This window comes from Phasianus colchicus, chromosome 2 (assembly GCF_987193195.1).
Source record: "Phasianus colchicus chromosome 2, bPhaCol1.hap1.1, whole genome shotgun sequence".
Classification (NCBI taxonomy): domain Eukaryota; kingdom Metazoa; phylum Chordata; class Aves; order Galliformes; family Phasianidae; genus Phasianus; species Phasianus colchicus.
The window spans coordinates 105,537,757-105,560,804 of NC_143437.1; the positions used below are offsets into that span (position 1 = coordinate 105,537,757).

The 23,048-nt window shown below is 47.1% G+C and overlaps 1 protein-coding gene and 1 long non-coding RNA gene across 12 annotated transcripts in view; one reads left to right on the forward strand and one right to left on the reverse strand.

Annotated features, from left to right (window-relative positions):
* The window catches only part of NCOA1 (nuclear receptor coactivator 1), a 155,623-nt gene that overhangs the window by 90,996 nt on the left and 41,579 nt on the right, over positions 1-23,048 (reverse strand). For 6 of the 7 annotated variants that reach the window (XM_031603863.2, XM_031603862.2, XM_090136546.1 and 3 more), the window contains one exon: positions 16,724-16,892. The gene's annotated coding sequence lies outside the window, so the exon portion shown is untranslated. Of the gene's footprint in view, positions 1-16,723; positions 16,893-20,418; positions 20,743-23,048 lie in introns of those variants that run through there. The other variant, XM_090136547.1, reaches the window with a different exon arrangement.
* Positions 13,912-15,293, forward strand: LOC116235617 (uncharacterized). Of its 5 annotated transcripts, none has more exons than XR_004168402.2 (3): positions 13,912-13,953; positions 14,474-14,565; positions 14,647-15,293. It is a non-coding gene; the product is annotated as an uncharacterized LOC116235617 (long non-coding RNA). The 5 variants fall into 5 exon arrangements; XR_016464577.1 differs by having other exon boundaries at positions 13,916-13,957; XR_004168403.2 differs by having other exon boundaries at positions 13,951-13,999.

The window sequence follows — 23,048 nt, forward strand, 5'->3', positions numbered from 1 at the left end:
CAGCCTTACCTCTGGAGTTGGCCAACTGAAATATTCATACATCGAGCTGTAGGTGTCCCTGTTTGTTGCAGGACTAGAAGACTTGTAAGGGTCTCTTCCAACTCAAATGATTGGCACATCCAAGGAAGGCAAACCCAACGTGTGGTGTCCAGAGTTCCAACACAGCCAGCCTCTGGTCTGGCCTTAGTGGGAAATCCCTACATCCTAATACATTTAAAATTATTATTATCATTACAATTTGTAGTATTATTTAGCAGTACGCACGCCTCCATGATTTTTGCTAGCCAGACACTTTCAGCACAAAGCAAATACATGGGTTTGATGGAAGAACATGATCCCAAAGGGGCTGACACTCCAAAGTGAGAAGTCTTCTGTACTGCCAAGTACTATTGCTGATTGATTGATTGATTCACTCATGAATCCAGTGCTGGATTTCAGCACCGAACCTGACACCGAGATGCAAAGCCCTTTGGAGTGCACCAAACCTCAGTGAGATTCAGAATTCATGCGCAAACCTATGGATGAAAACATTCCACAAAGCACTTCAATAAGCAAAAGAACGACAGAATGATAGAATCACAGAATGGCCTGGGTTGAAAAGGACCTCAAAGATCATTTGTTTCAATTCCATTCCATTGTTCCATTGGCTGGGTCGCCAACCTCCAGACCAGGCTGCCCATGCAGCAGTTTGCTCACACACCTTTTGTCAGAAGAGCAATGCATGGAAGAGGCTACAGCCAGTTTTAATTTAAGCTGGCTCTTGTCCCAGTTAGTAATTGCTATTTCCAAGCTTTGGGAATCATCTAAGCGCTCTGTAATGATTTACAAGATCATGTGGAAGCTTTCAGAGGCAACAGAATAAGGGGTTTCCATCCATTTGTACACACTGCTAAACAACCCCACAAAACTATAATTGTGTTTTACTGAGACTCAATTGAAGATCAAAAGGAATAGAAAGGTTTCTTATTACGGAGCAACCAGGGGTCCTGCTGTATAAAAAAAATTAAAAATCAGAGACATAAGATAATTACTAACTTTCACACTGATTACTTTAGTATCTGTCAAAATACTTTAAAATATATTTTGAGCATTTGTTCCTGCTTAAACAGAAATTCAGCACTTCACCAATTCATTGTTAGCCTGTTCTGAGAGGAGCTTGATGTTTCACACACTAAAAGCTCTTTCCTAAAACCCTAATTTTTGCTCTAAATATCCCCTAGCAAGATCCCCATTTTTCTCTGGGTATTTTTTTAATGACATTTCATACCCTAAAACTTGCAACAAAGCAAGCTGAGTTTTGTTTATTCTTCTAAGGCCAACTTATCCAAAGCAATAGTCTTAACATTTCACTGGGATTGCCTGATAAAGTCATGGAATCACAGAGTCATTAAGGTTGGAACACACCTCTAAAAGTCCAACCATCCACTACCACCAGCACTGCCCACTAAACCACGTCCCTATGGACCACATCTACACGCACATGCAGTCATTTTTGCATTACCTACCAAGAGATGCATAAACTTCAACCTTAGAAGAATGGCAGAAGTGAAACCCCTTGATTTAGGGTAAGAAGGACACTGCACAAATCAAGCTGCATTTAGATATGAGCATGCCCAGGTCTGTGCAGAGCTCACAGGGAAACAGCTTCGTGCTCCCATCGCAGCTGTACAAAGCACCTCCCCCTTTCCTTAATCTAAGCATGTTGTCAACACGGCTAAAGCAAGAGAAATCTGCAAGCATAATTACACCTTGGGACTGCTAACATGACATTCTCTAATAAGTACTCCCCTGAGCATCTGCTGATCTAATAATTGGTGCTAGGAAATAGCTTATCTGCACGGCGATGAACATGGCGATAAATGGCAGCAGCAAGGCACCCAGCTGGGGCAGGTACAGGAGAGGGGAAGCACCAAGAGTTGGTCAAACTTTGGGACATCGGTCACAGCACAGTGCTATGTCTGCTATTTGGCACTTCAGACATTAGCAGAAAGGTATGAAAGCGTTCAAAAATCTGTGGCTGCCACTGTCATGCAGCCTGTCTGTAGAATAAGTAAATAAACAACATCCCGACCTGATGGGAATTTCAGGAATGGCCATTCTTCCATCACTCAATCAAAATGATGTTTTAATTGAATTTGACAGTGAAAAGCATCCTCCAACACAATGGCTGAGGTAAATAGTCTCCTTTTGGCTTTTTCATCCGTTCACGCCAGGGATGCAGGTACAATTTAAGGTCATCGCTGCTTTTATTTCTTGTTAGCTCTGGATCTCACCCTGGCATTTTACCAAAAGGCACCTAAGTGGGACCAGAGGGACTCAGGGTGTCTCCAACCCGAACCACCCCGTGGTTCTGGGTTGGGATCACACCAATGAATACCTCTTCTGAGCACTATTTGTCTTGACTCTGTCTCTAAGCACTTGGCTGTGGCTCTTTTGGACACAAGATTGTCCAAAAGATTGTCCCATCGGTGCCAGGTTTGGCCTTACTTTTGCTGGAGCATCATTGAAGATCATTCCCCATTGCCATAAGACAACCCTCAAGATGAGTTAAGCCAGCACAGTGCCTTAAGATCTACTAATTAGTCAGTGGGTGTTAATGCTAAGAGGCTCTCTTTGCTGAGTCAAAGAGGGATGGGCTAAAGGAGGAAATTTCCAAGCTTTGGCAGAGTGAAGCCCTGTGAAACCCCAGTACAAGTTAATGGTTCCTCAAAGGGAAGCATTGCTTGTGCAAAGTTAGATGTTGCAGGAATGCTGCTGCCTTCCAACCACAAACAGAAAGCTGCTACCTCTCAAAAAAAAAAGTACAAGAATTAGAGTAAAAATAGCCAGCATACTCTGACACAATACAAATACATGTGGTTTCTTGACGCATTGTCTTGCCAAAATGGCCACAGTTTTGCCCAGACCACACTTCCCTGCAAGCTCAACTGCCTGGTGCCTGCTCTGCCACACACTGGAAAAAAGAGCTCCAAGATCACGGGCAGGAGAGAGCTGCATGTTCCCTATTTACAACTAACAATAGAAAACAAACAATATTTTATAGAAACAGACATCAGAAAAATGTCTTGTGCCTCAGGCCCCATGGAATGAATACAGAAAAATTTCCCCTCCTATTGTGAGCTAAAGGTGGTCTGTAGCTTTCAGGTTGGTCTTGCTGTAGAGAAGAACAAGGCAGCATCCCATCCCACCACATCCAACCCAACTCATCCCAACCCATCCCATCACATCCAACCCAACTCATCCCAACCCATCCCATCACATCCAACCCAACTCACCCCAACCCATCCCATCACATCCAACCCAACTCATCCCAACCCATCCCATCACATCCAACCCAACTCATCCCAACCCATCCCATCACATCCAACCCAACTCATCCCAACCCATCCCATCACATCCAACCCAACTCACCCCAACCCATCCCATCACATCCAACCCAACTCACCCCAACCCATCCCATCACATCCAACCCAACTCACCCCAACCCATCCCATCACATCCAACCCAACTCACCCCAACCCATCCCATCACATCCAACCCAACTCATCCCAACCCATCCCATCACATCCAACCCAACTCATCCCAACCCATCCCAGATGCTCTAGGTCTCTCCACCCACAGTAATGGTGGGAAGAGGCTGCCACCATCTTATGTTCCATTGAGGTCAACCCAAAACTCCAGCTGTTTCAGGAACGTTTCTCTGGACATTGATACCTTATTCACCTGGAAATGCCTTCCTGTCCCCTGGAGACAGAAACTTGCCCCATTCCTGCAGACACCCAAGGTCAGGCTGGATGGAGCTCTGAGCACTGATGGAGCTGTAGTGTCCCTGTTCACCGCAGGGAGTGGGACCAGATGGCCTTTAAAGGTCCCTTCCAACTCAAATAATTCTATGGTTCTTTAAGTCTTCCAAAACTAGGAGTGCTGGTGACATCTCTGAGCAGAAAAACCCTTGTACCCAAACTCTGCTGCCTGCAGTTCCTCCTCACAAGAGAAGTGGGAGACAAACCCTTCTCCCTCCTCCAGACCATCCTATTTTAGAAGCTGTTTGCTCGAAGCAGGACACAAGGGTGATAGTGGCTCCCCAGGCCACTTTGAGCAAGCTTGAGACAGTGGCATTAAGGAAGTGGTATGGAGAACCATTAATGAGAAAAAAAAAAGTGTGTGACAAACCCAGGAGGTTGCTGAGCCTGCCCAGGGGTGGAGGGTATGGATACGGCTGAAATCTCATACTCAGATTCAAATAAAGCTCTGCTATTCTGATAAGGAAAAAGAATACAGACTTAGAACAAAACCAGGAAGAGAATTTAGGCTCCTTGCCCGAGATCAAGTATTATCTGTGGTAAAGCAAATTTCTGACCCTAAATTAATGCAATCTAATCTCTAGATAACATCTGATTCCCTGTAGGACAGCACGCAGCAATATCCTGCCCTTAAATGCCAGCCTGCTAGGAACAAGAACTGCCACCACGCTCTCAAGCACCACATAGAAGCTCAAAGCACAAATATGAATCACAGCAGGAAGGAAAACCTTAGCAGCTCGATGCAGCATTAATTACTGCCTCCTGCTCCCAAGAAGTAACCTCAGAGAGCAATGCAAGTGCTGCGTGTGGCCCTGGGAGCAGCAGTGGGATCACAGCCCAGGAGGATCATTTCCCCAGCACTCACCAGCCTGACACCAAACAATGCTAAGCAGGCTTCACAAGGCTGTATGGGAAGCTACCAATACTCTGTATCTTTGGAAAGAAATTCAGAGCACCCATGAGCGAGGCCAAACCTCCAGCTTCAAGTCTACTCCATGCACAAGTAGCGTTCACCACTATTTGCAAGAAATTCTGCAGCTCCATAGTGAAGTGAGAGCATAAGGCATGCACAACTTGGGCTGTGCTATTTATAATGAGGTCTGCCAGCACTGACAGCACTTTACAGCTCAACAGGAATACTGAAATGCACGTCTGCAGAGCTAACAGTACATCAGCAAGAGAAGCACGTGCGCTTCCTTTCACCAAACTCAAAGCAAGCACGGTGCCCTCGCCCAGTTCTCCTTGAGTTTTGCATGGCATAGCTTGCAGGGCATCCTGGAGATGGAAACTGTGCGTGACTTCTTCATAAAGGCACTTCCTCTCATAAGTGTTGTGCAAAAATAAAAATTGAAAAAAGGGGATTGCTCAATGCTACAACTGTGATTTTGCAAGGCATCTCCAAGCTCTCTGAGCTACCCAGCTACCAAGTGCACATAAAGGCAATGAGTTTTAGATTAGAGGGGAATGGGCAGCACGGATGTGGGTGCTGCTGGGAGACCTACACTGTTCCTCATTTCCACAGGATGCTCCTCATTCCCATAGGATGCTGCTTGGTCCCACAGGATGCTCCTCATTCCCAAAGGACGCTGCTCGATCCTACAGGATGCTCCACATTTCCACTGGATGCTCCTCAGCCCCACAGGATGCTCTGCTGGTCCACAGCACTCCAACCCTGGCACCGTCCACCTGAAACCCAGCTGTTACTCGAGCTGCCAAGTCCTATTCCATCCATAACAACTACAAAGCCACATTTTTTTAAACTCCATCTACCAACGACAGTTTTTTCTCAACTATCTACCCCCTTCCTGACTGCTCACTCCCATTCAGCTGCATTCACCAAGCAATGCATTGGAGGAACAAAAGGATTTTAAAGGTCTTTGGGCCTCCGTTTGCTTTCCATAAAGACCTGTCCTTAGAACCCACCCCGAGCCTGGCACCATGTGCCAATACCACTTTGTGTTTTGGGGTGCTGGGGCAGCCTTTCAGCAGTAGTTATCCAACACATCATTCCTTTTTCCTTTACCATAGAAAGTCAGATCTGCTTTTCCATTATGTAATTCCTACATACACTCTCCTTTAGGCTTTTCTCCTTGAAGCGAGCTGCAGAGAGCTCCTGTAACATTACCTCTGCAACAAAGGCATCTGCAGGAGGAAGCTTGCAAAACTCAAAGTTCAGGAGGACCCAGTGGGAGATGCTCCAAAATAAAAAGCTGTTAATTTGTTGGCAGGGAAAATCAGACAGGGTTTCATTTTGTACCCACATTTCCTATACATTGCCTCTGGAATAAACACAAACATCCCGAGCTGCTTTGTTTCACCTCTCACAAACCATATCCTTGCTACAAGGAACTGCAGAAAAATTATGCACCAGGTACCTACTATCTTGTGCCCTAGATACAGAGGGTGTGTTAAAAAAAGAAAGAGTGGTGATCAATTATATTTAAATGGGGAGGGAAAGGGCAATCTCATGCTGCTGAAATGGGTGGGAGCATCTTGGTAAAGGGAAAATGGAGTCTTCTGTAAGGAGTGCGTAGACGCAACGGCACAGAGGAATGGGGAAACCAGGAGGGGTCAGGGAGCTCAGCTCCCCCACGGAGTAATGTGAGGAGAAACTAATTAAAAAGCACAGGCCATGGGGAGCTCCAGGAGGCAAGGGCTGCAGAAACAAGACCAAAACACTGCTATTAAATCACAGATATTAATAGTGGCTCTGCTAAAATGGAGGGCACTGATGACTTCGCTCCCTCCGTTCAGCTGGTGGCATCTCGTGCGCAAAGGCGTCGTGTCTGCAACCGGTTTGAGGTGTGGGTGGAAAGCACAAACCTGCTCCCCGCCAGCAAGCTGGGCTCCCCTGGAACCCAAATACCCTTGGAGGTATTTGGGTGCTGTGCTACACCCTGCACAGCTGTACCTACACAACCTGCCTTCGGCTACCAAGGACAGCGCCGGTGGCAATAGGTGACACTGCCATGCCTCGAGGCCACATGCAATGCAACAAACCACACGTTAGAGAGGAGAAATGACATTAAAATCCTTTCCCAACCCTACTCGGCAGCCCTTAAAACAAAGCATTTCCATAGCACAAAAACAGGCAAGCGCCTGAGAAAAGACGGCATAAAAGCTGGGCTGCTCCACATCACGCTTCCCAAAAGTAGGACATCTTTTGAAAGGCGTAGGATTGCACAAAGGTGACAAAGGGCTGCGAGCTATAAGTAACCCCGTGTCACTTCTGCTGAATTCTCCCCTAAAATACTTCACTGTAACAGAGCTCCAGAGACACTGCTTCTTGCTTTGTCCGACCAATCAGTAATCATCACTAATGAATTAAGCAGCTCCCAAAAGTGCAGGAATGCAAGCACAAGTCCCAATTTTTTTAAAGAAAATTTCACCTGGGGGAAAAAAATAAAATAAAAAAATAGGAGGAAAAACCTACCTGGCTACAAACTCCCAGCCCAGCACCACGGGAATTTGGTGGAACATAAAGCATCTTACAGCACAGACTGCAAAAACTGAAGGCCAGGTTACGTAACAAAACTTGTGCACACGATAACAAACATATTCTTTGTGCAACTGTGAAGTCAGCACTGCAAATACATTTCTGCAACAAAGTGCTGAGGTCTCTAGCACCATTTTTTGAAAAGGGAAGATGAAACTTACTGGAAAAAAAAAAAAAAACACAAAAAAGTACCTGGTATTTACTAAGCCATTAAAGAAGGAGCAAAAATGATCAGCTCACAAGGATCTGTGAGTGCACACGGGGCTGAGTTTCATGAGCCAAGTGCACACAATGGCTACAGCTGCTCCAACTACACCATCAATACAAGGGCTCCAGCACTTCAGCACGAAGCTGACCCTGGTGCAAGGATGCACTGCAAGGATGCAGCTTGTTTTCTACTGATGCCATCACACTGTTACATAAGGAACAGTTCTCTTCCTCTCCCATTATTGAAGCCTGAGCAAACGAAGCCACGCAAAGACTCAGGTGCAGCACGGTGCTATGGGGGCAGCAGGACTGGGGCTGCCACACTTGGGTGATGGAGGATGGATGCACAGAATCATAGCATCATAGAACTGTTTGAGTTGGAAGGGACCCTTAAAGGCCATCTGTCCCATTGCCTGCACTGAACAGGGACACCCACAGCTCCATCAGTGCTCAGAGCCCATCCAGCCTGACCTTGGCTGTCTGTAGGGACACCAACCACCCCTCTAGGCAACTCATTTCCTTAACTGTGTCAATATTTCACACATTGGGGGGGCTCTCTTTGAAAGATACACAAGTCAGTGTATTTGATGAAGTCATGCAGATAGGAGGAGGGAAGCATCCAACGTGTTTTCAAGAAATGCTGCACCACCAAAATACAAAATAAGAGTAATTTCACTGGTAAGTCTCAATTCCTATCCTTCTGTCACGGCTATCACTTCCTCCACTGACTTACCCATAGAACCAGCAAAGAATTAGGCTGGTGTGTGTATTCTTTATTTCCATCCTGCTGGCAGCTTTGGGATGGGAACACCTAGCAGTGGTAGAAGGAAGCTCCCATAACATCTGCAGGACGAGCAGCCGAGGTGGGTGCCCCTCGTGCACTTCACAGTAGAAGTTCCATCAGCTGCCAGGAGATATTTATCAGGCTGCTAATGAGTTAATTAAAATTTTTAACAAGATTTCAGTACTTACTGAAATTATTTACCCCATGTTGCATAGTCACAGCGCTGACAATAGGTGGTAAGTGCTATACACTGAGTGAGCTTTATTCTTTTCCATGACTATCTACTTGTCTGTGAATGCTCTCATCATTGCTAACAGCTGTAAAATTTATCTGTCCTTCATATTTAACATGCAAAATAGCTGCTGGATTGCTTCTACCCTGTCATTCATCCATTATTACCCCATCATTTGCACAGACCACCGCAGCATCCAAAACCCAGACCCAGCGCATCGACAAGAGCAGGGTGGAAAAGGTCTGAAGGAAAGAACGAGCAAACACCATCTAATTGTAATGAAGCACAGGGATATGATAGGATTAGCATTGTGTTTTGCAGCACTGCCATTCTTCATGGCACGTTCATAAATAATGTGCTTACATGAACTAGAGAAGCTCCCTCCCCATTCCTCCATCAGCCAGGAGACCGCTGCGCAGCTGTATTTCCATCTAAAGATAGATGGAGTCTGGAGAAATCTAGAGCAAAGGGAGCCCATTTGTGACATTATCCTATTATATTTAAGAAAAAATGCTGCAGCTGTATCTGTATATCATCACTCTGACATGTGCTTGGTCTCTAATTACTTGTTTTTATGAATTAAAGACACAGGAGAGAGGGATGAAAGATGAGATCACAGAATGTGGGGAGACAGTTTTAAACTAAAAGAAGAGAGATTTAGGTTAGATGTAAGGTGGAAATTCTGTACTCAAAGGGTGGTGAAACCCTGGCACTGCTGCCCAGAGAGCTGTGGATGCCCCATCCATGGCAGTTCCCAAGGCCATGGGTGGGCCCTGGGCAGCCCCAAAAGGAGGTGTTCCCATGGCAGGGGTTGGGACTGGGTGAGCTTGAAGGTCCAACCCAAACCATTCAATGAATCCCTGAGATGACAAACACAGGGAGTTCTGAGGAGCCCTGCTGCTCGCCCTGCAACAGCTTCCTGCAACTCTGCTCTGCCTGCAATCCTTTTCCCACTTCCTACAGCTGGCTGCCCTCAAGAAACACACAGCGAAGGAGCACACTCACTTATGCTGCAATAAAGAGAAACTTCATGAAACTCAACCGCTGACCACTTACATGACCACTAAACATATCTTGCCTTGCTACATGAGGGTTTTTTCTATGCCCCAACGATGGCAATGTATGGATCTGGAGGGCACACCCAGTAAACTTCCACAAATTCCTATTTACAGCATCCATCCTTTGCCAAGAGCCACATTCCTGCTGTGCAGAAGTTATGCGTTTAAAAGGCTTGGAGACATGGAGCACATCACAGGAGGATGTCTTTCCCCTTGCTCCCTTCCCACTCCTCCCATTCTAGTTCCCTGGGCAGAAGTTCCGTTCCACAGCCCCCATATAGAAGCACAGAATATCCTGAGTTGGAAGGGACTCACAAGGAACATAGAATCACAGAATCATAGAATGGCCCGGGTTGAAAAGGACCACAGTGCTCATCCAGTTCCAACCCCCTGCTATGTGCAGGTCACCAACCAGCAGACCAGGCTGCCCAGAGCCACATCCAGCCTGGCCTTGAATGCCTGCAGGGATGGGGCATCCACAGCCTCCTTGGGCAACCTGTTCCAGTGCATCACCAGCCTCAGTGTGAAAAAATTCCTCCTCACATCCAACCTAAACCTCCCCTGTCTCACTTTAAAACCATTCCCCCTTGTCCTATCACTATCCACCCTCATAAACAGCCATTCCCCTCCTGTTTATACACTCCCTTCAAGTACTGGAAGGCCACAATGAGGTCTCCCTGGAGCTTTCTCTTCTCCAAGGTTAACAAACCCAGTTCCCTCAACCTTTCCTCATAGGAGAAGTGCTCCAGCCCTCTGACCATCTTAGTGCCCTCCTCTGGACCCGCTCCAAAAGCTCCATGTCCTTCCTGTACTGGGGGTCCCAGGCCTGGATGCAGTGCTGCAGATGGGGCCAACATGGAGCCCAACTCCTGGATAACAATCACCTGTCCGTAACACGTCATCTGCTCAGTTTTATATTTATTTTCAACCTCATCCAGATCTTGAATGACCTTTTCCCATGCACTGATTTCCTCTGTTGCTCTTTCATTTGGGTAATTATGGGTTTTGAAATGCCCATTCAGATTTTCATTGAGTTTGTTGCAGGTTTTTGTTAATCCTTCCACTCCAAGCATGCGGTTTTCCCGATGTTCTGCCTCCAGACTGCTTCCTATTAGAGCTGCCACAGCCATAGAGCTCCTCTGAATACGTTCCTGTTGCTCTCAGAATTTTATTCCGATATCTTAATAAAAGATTTTCCCTTCATTTGTTATACATTCTGGGAGACACAGAAACTGCTCGACCGTATAAATCCAAAGCTAAAAGACATACAATCCATCTGATATCCTGTTACTTTGTTATTAAAATTTGCTAATTAGTTTGCCTTTCCGCTCTTCACACTTGGGCTTAAGACAGCAGAGAATTTCCCCACAGATAGGACTGGTCTCCTCTTAACAAACCATTCACGCTTCTAACAGGAGGATGCTTCCTCCCAGGTGACGTTTGGATACGAACTGTAACAAGCATCAGGGCAATTTTCCTTTGATTCTGAATTTCATTTTAACTTCTCAAAATATATTTTAATATACATACCGCAGCTCATCTATAGCTGGGATTTGTGATGGCTCCATTAAACAAATGTATGCCTTTTATTGTATAAAGAACAAGGTAAAGGGAGCACATTAAAGGCACATTATGGATCTTGGGAGACTGGAAAACTGCAAGGGGAGGCTGAGGTCCTCAAGGAAACGAAAGCAAAAAGCACTGATGAGGAGTTTGCAATCACACCTGTGCCTCTTTGCAACAGCCAACGCTCCCCGAGCCCCTAACTCAGCATTCTCAAAGAGAAGCAAATATCAGGAAGAGAGCGAGTGATGGGAATATACAGGGAAAAAGGTTATTTGAAAAGCATTGCTTACCTTCTCACCTATAAGCAAGACTTCCTGTGAATGGGCTACAGCAGTGCCAAAGCCCCAGCTGAGAGCCATCCCACTGCACTGCTGAAGCCAGCAATTTCTCCACGCTTTCTGTGGATGCTGAATTCCACCTCGTGTTGGACACAGCCAGCAGCACGCCTGGATTTGCTAAGCATCATCCAAAGTGCTGGCACGGCAGGGCAAGGACAGCACACGGCAGAGGAACGCGTAGCAAAGAGGAACAGAATTCACATTTGCATCCCTAATCACCAGGATTCCATGGGCGGTGTGCCCCTACCACTCGTCTGTCAGGAAAATTATTTACCAGCATTTCTGGTTCTTGGAACATACGACTGCAGATGACGCCACTGTCTCAGCTCCCAACCTGACTCACCGGTAAATAACCACCACTGAAACCCATACTTGGGCAGAACGGCCAGGAAATGCTTCGCATTTTGGCCCCTTCTCCCACCTCCTCCACACGGATGCAGCAGCTCCCTGCAATCTGAAAGAAGATGTGATGGCAGCGTGAGCATCTGAGCGTTTTAAGTGCAACCCTTCTGCTGCAAACAGCAAGAGCAGAGCTGGGCACTGAGCAAAGCGCTCGCAAGCAGCTCGTAAAGGAAGTAAAAACAACAGAGAAACTCTTCTCGCTTGTTGTCAGCCAAGCAGTGGGTTTGGGGTTTTGTGTTCATCTTTTGAAAGTTTACCAGAAACTAACTCGCCCTGAATTATTGACAAGTGGTTACACAACTTGCATCAGCCCTACAAAATGATTTTAGTGGTGAACGGGGGAAAAAGAAAACAGCCTCTAACTGAAAGCACGAGTGCTCCTTACTGAGGGTTTAACTCTTTTCAAATTTTCCTCTTTCAAAGGAGGATCAAAAGCACCGAAACAAACACAAAGGCGCTTCTAAGCAGGTTTATTTGTTATTTCTTGAAGATAAAAGGATGCCTCTCCAGGTATCCTGCTGTGCCACATCTTCCAGCAAAGCTGCTGCACAGAGCAAGGGAAGGGAAGGCATCCTGAAGGCCCTGTGCTCCCCTTCCATATATCCTCACCTCTTCCAACAGAGCCCAGAACCTCAGAGTGGCAAGAGAAAAGTTCTCCCGGATGGAGACAATCCCAGTGTGCCTTGGGGATGTGTCATCCCTGCAGGACATGAGCTCACCTAGTTTGTGTTACTTTAACATGCCTCAAAAGAAGGGAGGCAGAGGGCTGTGGGGGGGGTGTACCATCTGCTCTGCCCTTGTGAGGCCCCAGCTGGAGTACTGCATCCAGGCCCGGGGCCTTCACTACAGGAGAGATGCAGATCTGTTGGAGCAAGCCCAGAGGAGGGCTGCAAGGATGATCAAAGAGCTGGAGCACCTCTCCTATGATGACAGGCTGAGGGAGCTGGGTTTGTTCAGCTTGGAGAAGAGAAGGCTGCGAGGAGACTTCACTGTGGCCTTCCAGGACCTGAAGGGAGCTTGTGAGCAGGAAGGGGACTGATTTTTTACGTGGTCTGATAGAAATAGGACAAGTGGAAATAGTTTTAAACTAAAAGTGGAGATTCAGATTAGATGTTAGGAGCAAATTCTTTACTCAGAGGGCGGTGAGGCCCCAGCACTGCTGCCCAGAGCTGTGGGTGCCCCATCCCTTGAGGTGCTCAAGACCACAGATGGACCATGAGCAGCCTGAGCTGTTGGGGGGCACCCAGCCATGGCAGGGGAGTCAGAATGGATGATCTTTATGGTCCCTTCCAACCCAAGCCATTCTGTGATTCTCTGTTCTTTTCCTTAAACTTTTCCAGCTGAGCTGCACATGATCCAACCAATCACTGGGTAATGCTGGAAGAGAAGAAAAGCAAAATTTCTAACAGAGAGAACTGGTCCCATACCAAAGAGGTGCCCTTGAGAGTGTCAGTGACGTAGCTAACAGCACCAACAAAGAGCTACCAGAATAGCTGAAACAATGGGAGAAAATAAATTGGTACCGCTTTATAACCTTCTATCCACAGGAAGGGCTTGTGCAGCAAATACTGCATTAGGCAAAGAACAGCAAATCGTTAAGCCCTGAAAACGCACAGGCTCACTTGAGTGTGGTTTTCAATTAAATGATACATCATCTTTGTTGCCCAGGAAGCAGAGATTCCTTAAGGGCAGCAGAGAACCCAGCAGACTAAAAAGCCATTAAGATGCCCAGCATCATTTTCCATCCCTGCTGGATGCTGACTGTGATCCCATTCAGCCCGTGCACCAGTGTGTTTCCAGCCCATCCCCTCAGCACCACCGGCCCTACCTGCACGAGGGACCATGAATTGAGCTTCACAGACCACCAAAAAGGATAAATATTTGTATGAAGGCTGCAGTGATGCACAGGTCACAGTGAACTGATGGCTGCAGAAGCGGCACCGGCATTGGGTGATGCTCCCATTGCAGCACTATGTGTAAAAGGGACCCTGGCTGGGACTTCGTGACATCAGTGGTGACAGCAGCAGGACGGTGACATCGCAGACCTAGACAGGGATTCTGCAGCAGGTGTGTGAGTATGGCCAAAGAACTCACCTGGATCTGAGCAAAAACTGTAAGATGACAAACCCCTTACTTAGACATGAGGCACTGGCACAGGTTACCCAGAAAGGTGATGGTGCCCCATCCCTGCAGACACCCAGGATCAGGTTGGATGGGCCCTGAGCACTGATGGAGCTGTGGGTGTCCCTGTTTGCTGCAGGCAGTGGGACCAGAGGCCTCCCAAGGTCCTTTTCAACTCAAATGATTCTATGATTCTAAGTTTAAATGTTTTCTTTGTACCTCTTCCATGAGATAAGTGTCCCAAATACTTCCTGAGTAAATACAGCACCTGACTGTTGAACTACTGGGAGCTGGAATTGGATGATTATTAAGGTCCCTCCCAACCCAAGCCATCCTATCACTTCCAAGTGAAAACGAGAGCACCTGACAGCATTTTAGGATTTTAAAAAAGGAACAGAAAAAGCCCTCAGATGTGAAACTACAACCAGCTCCCATAGCAGCACCATTCTCCCTTCACTTCTTACAGAGGAGCCAACGTCACCAGCAGACACCTCAAATCCCATCAACTCCTTCCTGAAAGCTTTCATCTGCAGCACTGCTCAGACACCTCTGCAACAGGTACCACAAACAGCCAGCAACAGGGACAAACCTGGGAGCTGCCCTTTCCACAGGGCTGCAAACATCTCTTTCCATCAGCAGGGCTCAAACAACATCCCTCTCTGAACCTACCCAGAAAGGAGAGTGCTGTCGCTGCCGGCTCTGCCATCACCCTCCTGTTCCCAATGGTAACCAGAGGCTGCTTCTCCTGCAAACATCTCACCAGAGAGATGCTTTGTGAAGTGTTGCAACGCTTGAAAACCTTGTTAACAGCAGGAAATCTATTTAAAGTGGAATGAATATGATCATTAAGGAATAAAGAGGGAGTTTCAACACGGCAAAGACCTAGGGCTAGGGCGGGGAGGCAGTGGCTCCACTAGTGTATTTACACTTTTACATCTCAAAGTCCCATTGCAGGATAATGGGAAAGGGAACTCCAGCAGATCAAACTAACTTAATACAAAGCCAAAATGTCCATTTGCTAGAGGAAAGAATGAAATTTAACACGGTAGGAAGGGGAAAAAAGAGAAAAGGAAATGGATGGGAGGTGCCAGGTGGGACAAAGGCAGTGCTCCCCACACACAGAATTCTGGGGGCTACTTTGTCAGCCCCTAAATTAGGGGAAATCCAGACCATCTCAATTACAATCCACCTGGAGCCCTTCCTCCCCACAGCACACCCCACAAATGGGAATTCAGCCCTTCCCCTGGCTGGGCTGCAGCTGCCATGCTGATGTTCGGAGCTGTCTCAGCTCAAGCACACGTTGTCTGTTCTCAGTGCTTGGGGATATAGCTGGGGGAAAAAAGGGAAAAAAGCAGAGGCAGCCCACCCTACAAACTGAGCTTCAAGGTCACCCTGCCACAGCCTGGGTCTGTTCAGGTGCTGGAGAGAAAAATAAAGAAATCTCAAGAGCAGCAGGAGCTCCGGTTTTTTGTTTGCTTGCGATATGGCTGCCCCACTTCCAATCAAAAAGTACCTGTTATGTACAGAGGGAAAGGTGAGCTTTTTGTGGTAAAAAATCCTGAATTCACCTGTTTGTTAATCTGACAAGTTCGCCAGCATAGCTTAATCATTAACCAGAAGCAATGTTCCCAGAGTTGGCTCCTCGATGCTTAAGAGATGTGTGGAGACTGATGGTGACAATGTGTGACACCAACACGATGACACTGTCACAGCCAAGCCTAATTCCTGCCACTGTCCCACCCCATGGAGGCAGAGCCAAGCACAGGACCGCTTTCTGCTTTCCACTGCACTCCAGCCAAACTCAGGTCTCAGTCCAAAGCAATTGCAGCTCACTCAGAGGGAGAATTATGGCACCAGCAATATAAAAGTCCATCAGATAAAAGCAGCCACAGTGATGCATGTCATTTCTGCACTAGTTAGAGCCGACTGCCTGGTGCAATTCACAGGATTCCCACTCCGGGTCTACAGGAACAAGCAGGGGAGAAGCTGTGGACCCACAGCCATACAGCAGCTGCAGCCAGCCCAGCCTTTAACTGCCTCTTGCTTTTACCATTCTGTTCATTTCTAAATATATTCTACTGTCTTTCCAAATTACCATTCCATTACAACAATTTTCCTTGAAGATATTGCTGGCTGTGGGCAAACCACAGGAGTGCTCAGGTTGTTACATGCATCAACTAGTTAAGTGCTACGAGGATGCTGAGCGCACACTTCTTGCTCTCCAAGTTGCATTAATCCTCACCGTAACACACTCTGATCTCCCAGGTTTGGGGCTTATAGAATCCTCAAGTTCTGGACTCACTTCACCTGATCAGAAGCCACGAGTACCACAAGTCACCTCGCAATGTAACCCTTGCACACCTCATCTCACTCTTCAGCACAAACCCTCTGCGTACCACCCTGTCACCGCAGCAATTAGCTATTCCATTTTGCAAAACATATTGAGAAAGCGCAGTTGATTAGGGCAGTAATTGCATCTTTATGAGCTTTTAAAGCAACTCTCGTAGCCAAGAACGCAAGCTAGACTGACTGCACATCTCATGTATGGAAAATAACCCAGGGAAAGCCAAGGACAGAGAGAAACGGTGACTTTTGCTTTCAGCATTGTCAGTAATTAATTCCACATGAAGAGGTGCTCCAGCACAAGCCACCCCCGTGACGAGTTGAAACCACTTTTTGCCAGAGGAAAGAAAGAAACAAAGACCTGAAACCTTACCTCTATCTCCCAGAGGTGAAAGATGGTTCATGGGAAAAACTGGGCTCTTCAGGTGATTAAACAGCAAACCAACAGGGTCCTAGGGTTTCAGCACACACGGGCATCGGCCGGCCATGGGCAGTCTTCACATGAACTCTTCTGATAGGGGCCCAGCACCAATTCCCGAATCCTGCCAAGGAAAAGACAGTTTGTCTGCATCATCTCTCAAGTAATTCAAAAGGTGCAATTTTAAGTGGGAGAACAGCAGAGTTAAGGTCAACTACTAATTTGCAGCAGCGTCGCTAATGGCTCGTTGACCTCAACGCTGTAAACTGTGAAGGGTTTTCATTATTATTATTTCTTTGTAAAAAGAACTCATCAAGGTTCCTCACCCTGCAAGTTACTGGGGGAAATAAAATAAATGAGAGCTGAGCACTCTGTATCCATCATTCTCCCCTCCCTCTTTGCCAACGCCGCTCCTAAGGAGTAACGACTACCCTCCAGAAAAACGCGGCGCACATCTCGGAGCGAGACAGCATCTATGCAACGAGGAGATAAAAACCAGCACCAGAAAATTACAGTTCGGTGTTTACAGGCAACAGGCTGCAGACCACCACCGAACTCATAAAACACGGAGATAATGAGATCGCCCGGTGCCTCACAAAGGCGCGGATGGTAAATTGCTGCCGTTACTAAGCTTTGAGCTAGATCCGGATCAAGGGGATTTCTCAAGTCCCTCCTCTTCCGCAGACCTGAGGCATCGCCTTCGACAGCGACGCAGCCTGCAAACCCGAGATGAGCATAAATATTTCCCTCCCTAAGCACAACGTGCTATGAGGAGGTATCAAGATGTCCATTTGCTTCTGCTATCCTCTCTCCTGTGAGCCGCACCGGTCTGCGCCTTGTTCCTCTCCATCCAAACGCTGGTTATTTCAACAGAGCCGCAATACTTGGCTGAAAAGTAAAACTGTACTCTTTGTATTACTAAGTACTGCCTGGATTCTCATGAAAAGTCATTTAAAAACAACTACAGAGATGAGCTTTAGAAAATGGTTTCCGAGCCCCTCCATGCATTGCAAGTTCTACAGCCAAGCTCGCTCCCTGCACAGCCATCAATGAGACACAAGTCACAGTAGTGCCCTGGAACTTTTCTTGGAAGCATCCACTAAGATGCAATTAATTTTAATTAAGGATGAAGGAGCTGGCCTGAAGAAGAGAAGGCTGTGGGGTGACTCCATTGCAAACTAAAGGGAGCCTTCAAACAGGAGGGGAATCAACTCTTTGAAAGGGCAGATAACAGCAAGACAAGGGGAAATGGTTTTAAGTTGAAGGAGGGAAGATTTAGGCTAGAAGTTCTTTACTATGAAAGTGGTGAGGTGCTGGAACAGCTGCCCAGAGAGGCTGTGGATGCCTTATCCATCCTTGGAGGTGTTCAAGGCCTGGTTGGATGGAGTCCTGGGCAGCCTGGTCAAGTATTGGATATGGAGGTTGGTAGCCTGCATGCATCAGGGGAGTTGGAGCTTCATGATCCTTGAGGTCCCTTCCAACCCAAGCCATTCTATGATTCTATGATTAATCAACCACAAAGATGATCAGGGGACTGGAGCACCTCCCCTATGAGGACAGGCTGAAAGAGCTGGGCTTGTTCAGCCTGGAGAAAAGAAGGCTGTGGGGTGACCTAATTGCAGCCTTTCAGTACCTAAAGGGAGCCTACAAAGAGGAGGGAAATCAACTCTTTGAAAGGGTGAGTGACAGCAGGACAAGGGGAAATGGTTTTAAGCTGAGGGAAGGGAGATTTAGGTTGGACATCAGGGGGAAATTCTTTACGGAGAGAGTGGTGAGGTACTGGAACAGCTGCCCAGGGAGGCTGTGGATGCCCCATCCCTGGAGGTGTTCAAAGCCAGATTGGATGGGGCCCTGGGCAGCCTGGTCTAGCATTAGGTGGAATGGTTGGTGGCCCTGCGTGTGGCAGGGGGGTTGGAGATTCATGATCCTTGAGGTCCCTTCCAACCCTGGCAATTCTCTGAAACCTCAGACACCTCGGAGCCAATAGCAAACTCAAGTGCATAACCATAGGGACCCTCTGCAGTCCAGAAGCAGTAGGTCCACATGTTCCCGATGGAGATATCCCATGGGCACACAGACCCATGGACATGCAGCTCCAACAGGAGATGCTGCCCCAATGGCCAATCCATCATAAAAGCTGGCAGAAAATTCTTTTTTTTTTTTTTTTTTTGTGGCCTTCTCTTTTTTTTTTTTTTTTCTTGACACACAGCTCAGCTTGCAGGACGGACAGACAAGCTGTGAGGCCAGGTGTGGGACTGGAAGAGGCAGCAGGCAGATCAGGTTTAGTCCCCAGGGAACCACCACTTTCAGAGTCTGCATTAGTGTGATAAATTACTTCCAAGGTACGGCTTTTTTCTTTCTCTCCTTCTCACAGGGTTACAGCATTACGAGGGTAAATTTAGGGCTCCAAATACGAGCACCTAAGGTGAGATGAGGAGAGAACAATCGCTGCATCAGACCCATTCCTCTCTTGCCATTACAAAAGAAATTACACGGATGCAGTCATTAGAATGCCATCCGTCATTAGCAACACAAGACTATGATATGTCACTCAGTGCAATTCAATCACGAAAAATCTAGGAGGCAAAAGGAGGGAGGACAAAGGCACAGGGAGGGGATGTCTGCTGAAACACCCAGCCCTGCACATGCACAGCAATGGGCACAAAAATGGCACTCACACAGCCATATGGCTCTGGCTCCCAGTCTAAAAGCTGGGTAAAACCCACAGGAAACAATCTTGGAGGTCCTAAATAAGATATGTGGCTCAGCTCACCAGTGAGGTATGGTCCAGAAGAGGAAGGGAGCATTTAAATGGCAGACACAGGGATTCTGATGAAAGCCAGAAAGCAGTGGACAAGGTGGAATCATTTGTAACAACTAAATTTCTCATTAAGGCAAAACCTAAACCAACACCCTCCATCCTCAGCATGGTGGGAGGCCTTTTTCACCACCCTTAGGATAAACAGATGGGCTGATTCAAAGGAGGGAGCACTAAAATACAAAAAACCATGAATACGTATGGAAATACTGAGAATGCCTTTCTAGATCCCTAGAGCGAGGTGTGTGGCTGGGGGAAAATCAGGCTCCTACTGATAAGAAGGGAGATTGTTCTTCTCTTATACCCACCTCAAGCTGCCTCTGATGAAACTGAAAGCAACTATCAGATTAGCATAGAGAGATACACGTGAGAAAGAATCAACTGCTCCCATATTAAAATGTATCTGAAATGAAATGGTACAAAACAGCAAGAGAAGTCAAGTGGGATAGGAAGGAAGAACCACAGTACTGGTGGGTTTGAGTTTATCAAGTTATACTGATTATCCAGGAGCAACAAATTCCAGCTGAATTTGAGCAGCTACCAACAGTATTACAGGAACGGCAGAAGAATGCAATGAATATTGCTGTTTGTTAATTAAGAAAGCAAGCAGATGGTATAGTCAAGCCACAGGATGATACAGAAACATCTTCTCCAAATGACATTTCAGGCAGATGTGAAACAACAGCTAACAGAGCTGGTCGTTTTAAGTTGGGAGATCTTCATAGAATCCTCAGAGTTGAAAGGGACCTTTAAGGCAATCTGGTCCAACCCCCCTGCAATGAACAGAGACACCCACAGCTTCATCAGCACTCACAGCTCCATCCAGCCTGACCTTGGTTGTCTGCAGAGACGGGGCATCCACCATCACTCCGGGCAGCCTGTATCCCAGGGGCTTTGATGGAGTTGCATAAGAAATCCTCTGAACCACTGCTCAGCAAGAGTTAATTTGAAGATTTGGGAACACAAAGAAACGCTGTTGTACCAAGATTTTAAACACCAGGAGGACGACCAGGCAACAAGGAGCATTCAGTGCAGCTCACATCACAAGGAAGACGAGGGATGCGCTGCTATAAATTCTGATTAGGAATCACAGGAAGCAAATAACTGATGTTTATCAACACAGATCAGTTCTGTGTGTTTTTAGCAGGACTGCAAGACTGCCTGCAAACCCTAACAGCTCTGATGCAATGTACTTGGAGTTCTGTAAATCATTTAACTTTGCAAAGCAGCATTTCCAAAGTAACTGGAATTGCATTACGTAACACAGAATACATTAAATAGATTAATAATTGGCCAAGTAACAAGTCATAAAATAGAACCAGATCATCATTAATCAGGTGCTCGGGCTGAAATCCCAGAGGAATCAGCCCTTGTGCCCTACATTACTCATGTTCCTACAGGTCAGGAGCAAAAGCCACTGCATCTCCAATTCACACTGGCTCCTACAGCTGCAAGTGGTAAAGGACACAACATCAGCATCCGTCACCAAAGTGACTACAAACAAACGTGTTGTACATCTTTATCATCGTCTGCAAACTAACAGGGCCAGATCCCCTCTCTCCAAGCCAGATGAGCTGTAGCAGAGAAGGGATGCAAGGGTAGCTCCATGCTAGCAGCTTCTTGCTTGGTGCAAGAATGAGGGAGCAGCAACTGAAAGTAGCAGGTGGCAAGTCCAAACCCAAACAAGAGGCAGCATTTTTCTCACACACGACCCAGCACGGCCGTGCAGCTCCCTGCCAAAGGATGCTGTGCACACTGCAAGCCTGTGAGAGCACAGGGAGGACTGATGAGGCACAGAGCAAAGATCCACCGGCGGGGAGCAGCGGGATGGAAATCATCTCTGGCTGAGAGAGTCCTGGAGGTGTTAAACGATCGGGGGCCAGAGAGCTGGGGAAGTGTCAGACAGCTCTCACATCCCCGTGGAGGCTGCACTTTTGGAAAGAGGTTATCTGTTAATGCAGAGCTGCTATTTGCTGCAGAGCAAACATCTTGCAAAGAAGTAACTTTGGGGAAAAACCACTCTGACGATGGAGAAGTGAGTGCATGCAGCTCCCTTTGGCAGCAGCACACCAAGCTCTAGCAAAGCACTGGCACACAGTAAGGCACTGGCATGGGTCACTCAGAGAGTAGTGGATGTCCTGTAGACAGATAAGGTCAGGCTGGATGGGGTCTGAGCACTGATGGAGCTGTGTGTCCCCGTTCAGTGCAGGAGCTGGACCACAGATGGGTGCCTTCCAATTCAACCAATTCCATGATGCTACAGTTCTGTGCTGTTGGACCAGTGTGAATGCCTCCTTTTAGGGGTATTTAGGACACTCAGGCAGCAGCCTGAAGGCAATGCTAATTCTCACTGTTCTCCCCGTGAACGTACTCACTTTCAGGTGCCCTTTAAATTGGATTTTCTTCACAACACATAAACGCTTTTATGCATCTGGAAAGCCTCTTTTTCTCCTTATCTAATTTTTCATGTGCCACCGCCTGATTTATACCCAATACCAAATAAGTATTGCAGGAGATGGAGAGAAAAACCATTTTGCAAGAGGGCTGAATCTGTTTGCCAGTTAACTGTCACAAATTAAAAGGTCAGAAAAACAATCGCTGTATTTGGAAAGAATAATTTTACACAACTAAGGCGGCAACAACAACAACAAAAAATATATTAACTTTGTTCCAGTAAAGTGAGCTGTCTTATCTGCCCATGAGGAAGTTTAATAAACAGCTTTCTGTACTTGCAAGGTTTTTGAACGCGTGCCAGGTTGTGCAGGGATCTTGCTTGCCCTAGCTGGAACTGCAGGGCTTTAAATGAAAAGCAGAAAGTGTAAAATGTGTTTTAAAAGAAATCTGAAGAAGAAATGGATTGGCTTTGTTAGTTTAGCCAAATCAATAACGACGGGCAATGTTATTACTCAAGTTACATCTGCAGATTGCTCCTGCTGTTACAGACCCAGACCCAGGAACTGATCTGATCCCAGAGAACCAGGCGCTCCCACGAACCCAGCACATGGCACAGCCCCAGCCACCAGCCCTGCATGACTGGGACTGGCTGCAGGTGGAAGCTCTTTACTCAAAGGGCAGTGCTGCTGCCCAGAGAGCTGTGAGTGCCCCATCCCTGGAGAGCTGGTGGTCGGGCTGGATGGATCCCTGGGCAGCCTGAGCTGGTGGGAGCATGGAAAATCTTCCAGCAGGACTCCACACGACTTGTGTGCCCACGAATGCTCACCTTGCCATAAAGCTGCCGCACTGCTGCTTTTCTTCTTTCACCCGCCTCATCGCAACGCAGGGCTCAGAGCTCCCAGTTTTTATCTTCATGCAAATCACCGTTGTTTCGAACCCAGCTCAAGATTTCACAGGTGCTGCAAACCTGCAACAGCTCTTTGCTGGTCGAATTCACCCAGCTGGAACGCTCTGAATCACAGAACCATAGAATATCCCGGGCTGGAAGGGACCCACAAGGGTCATCGA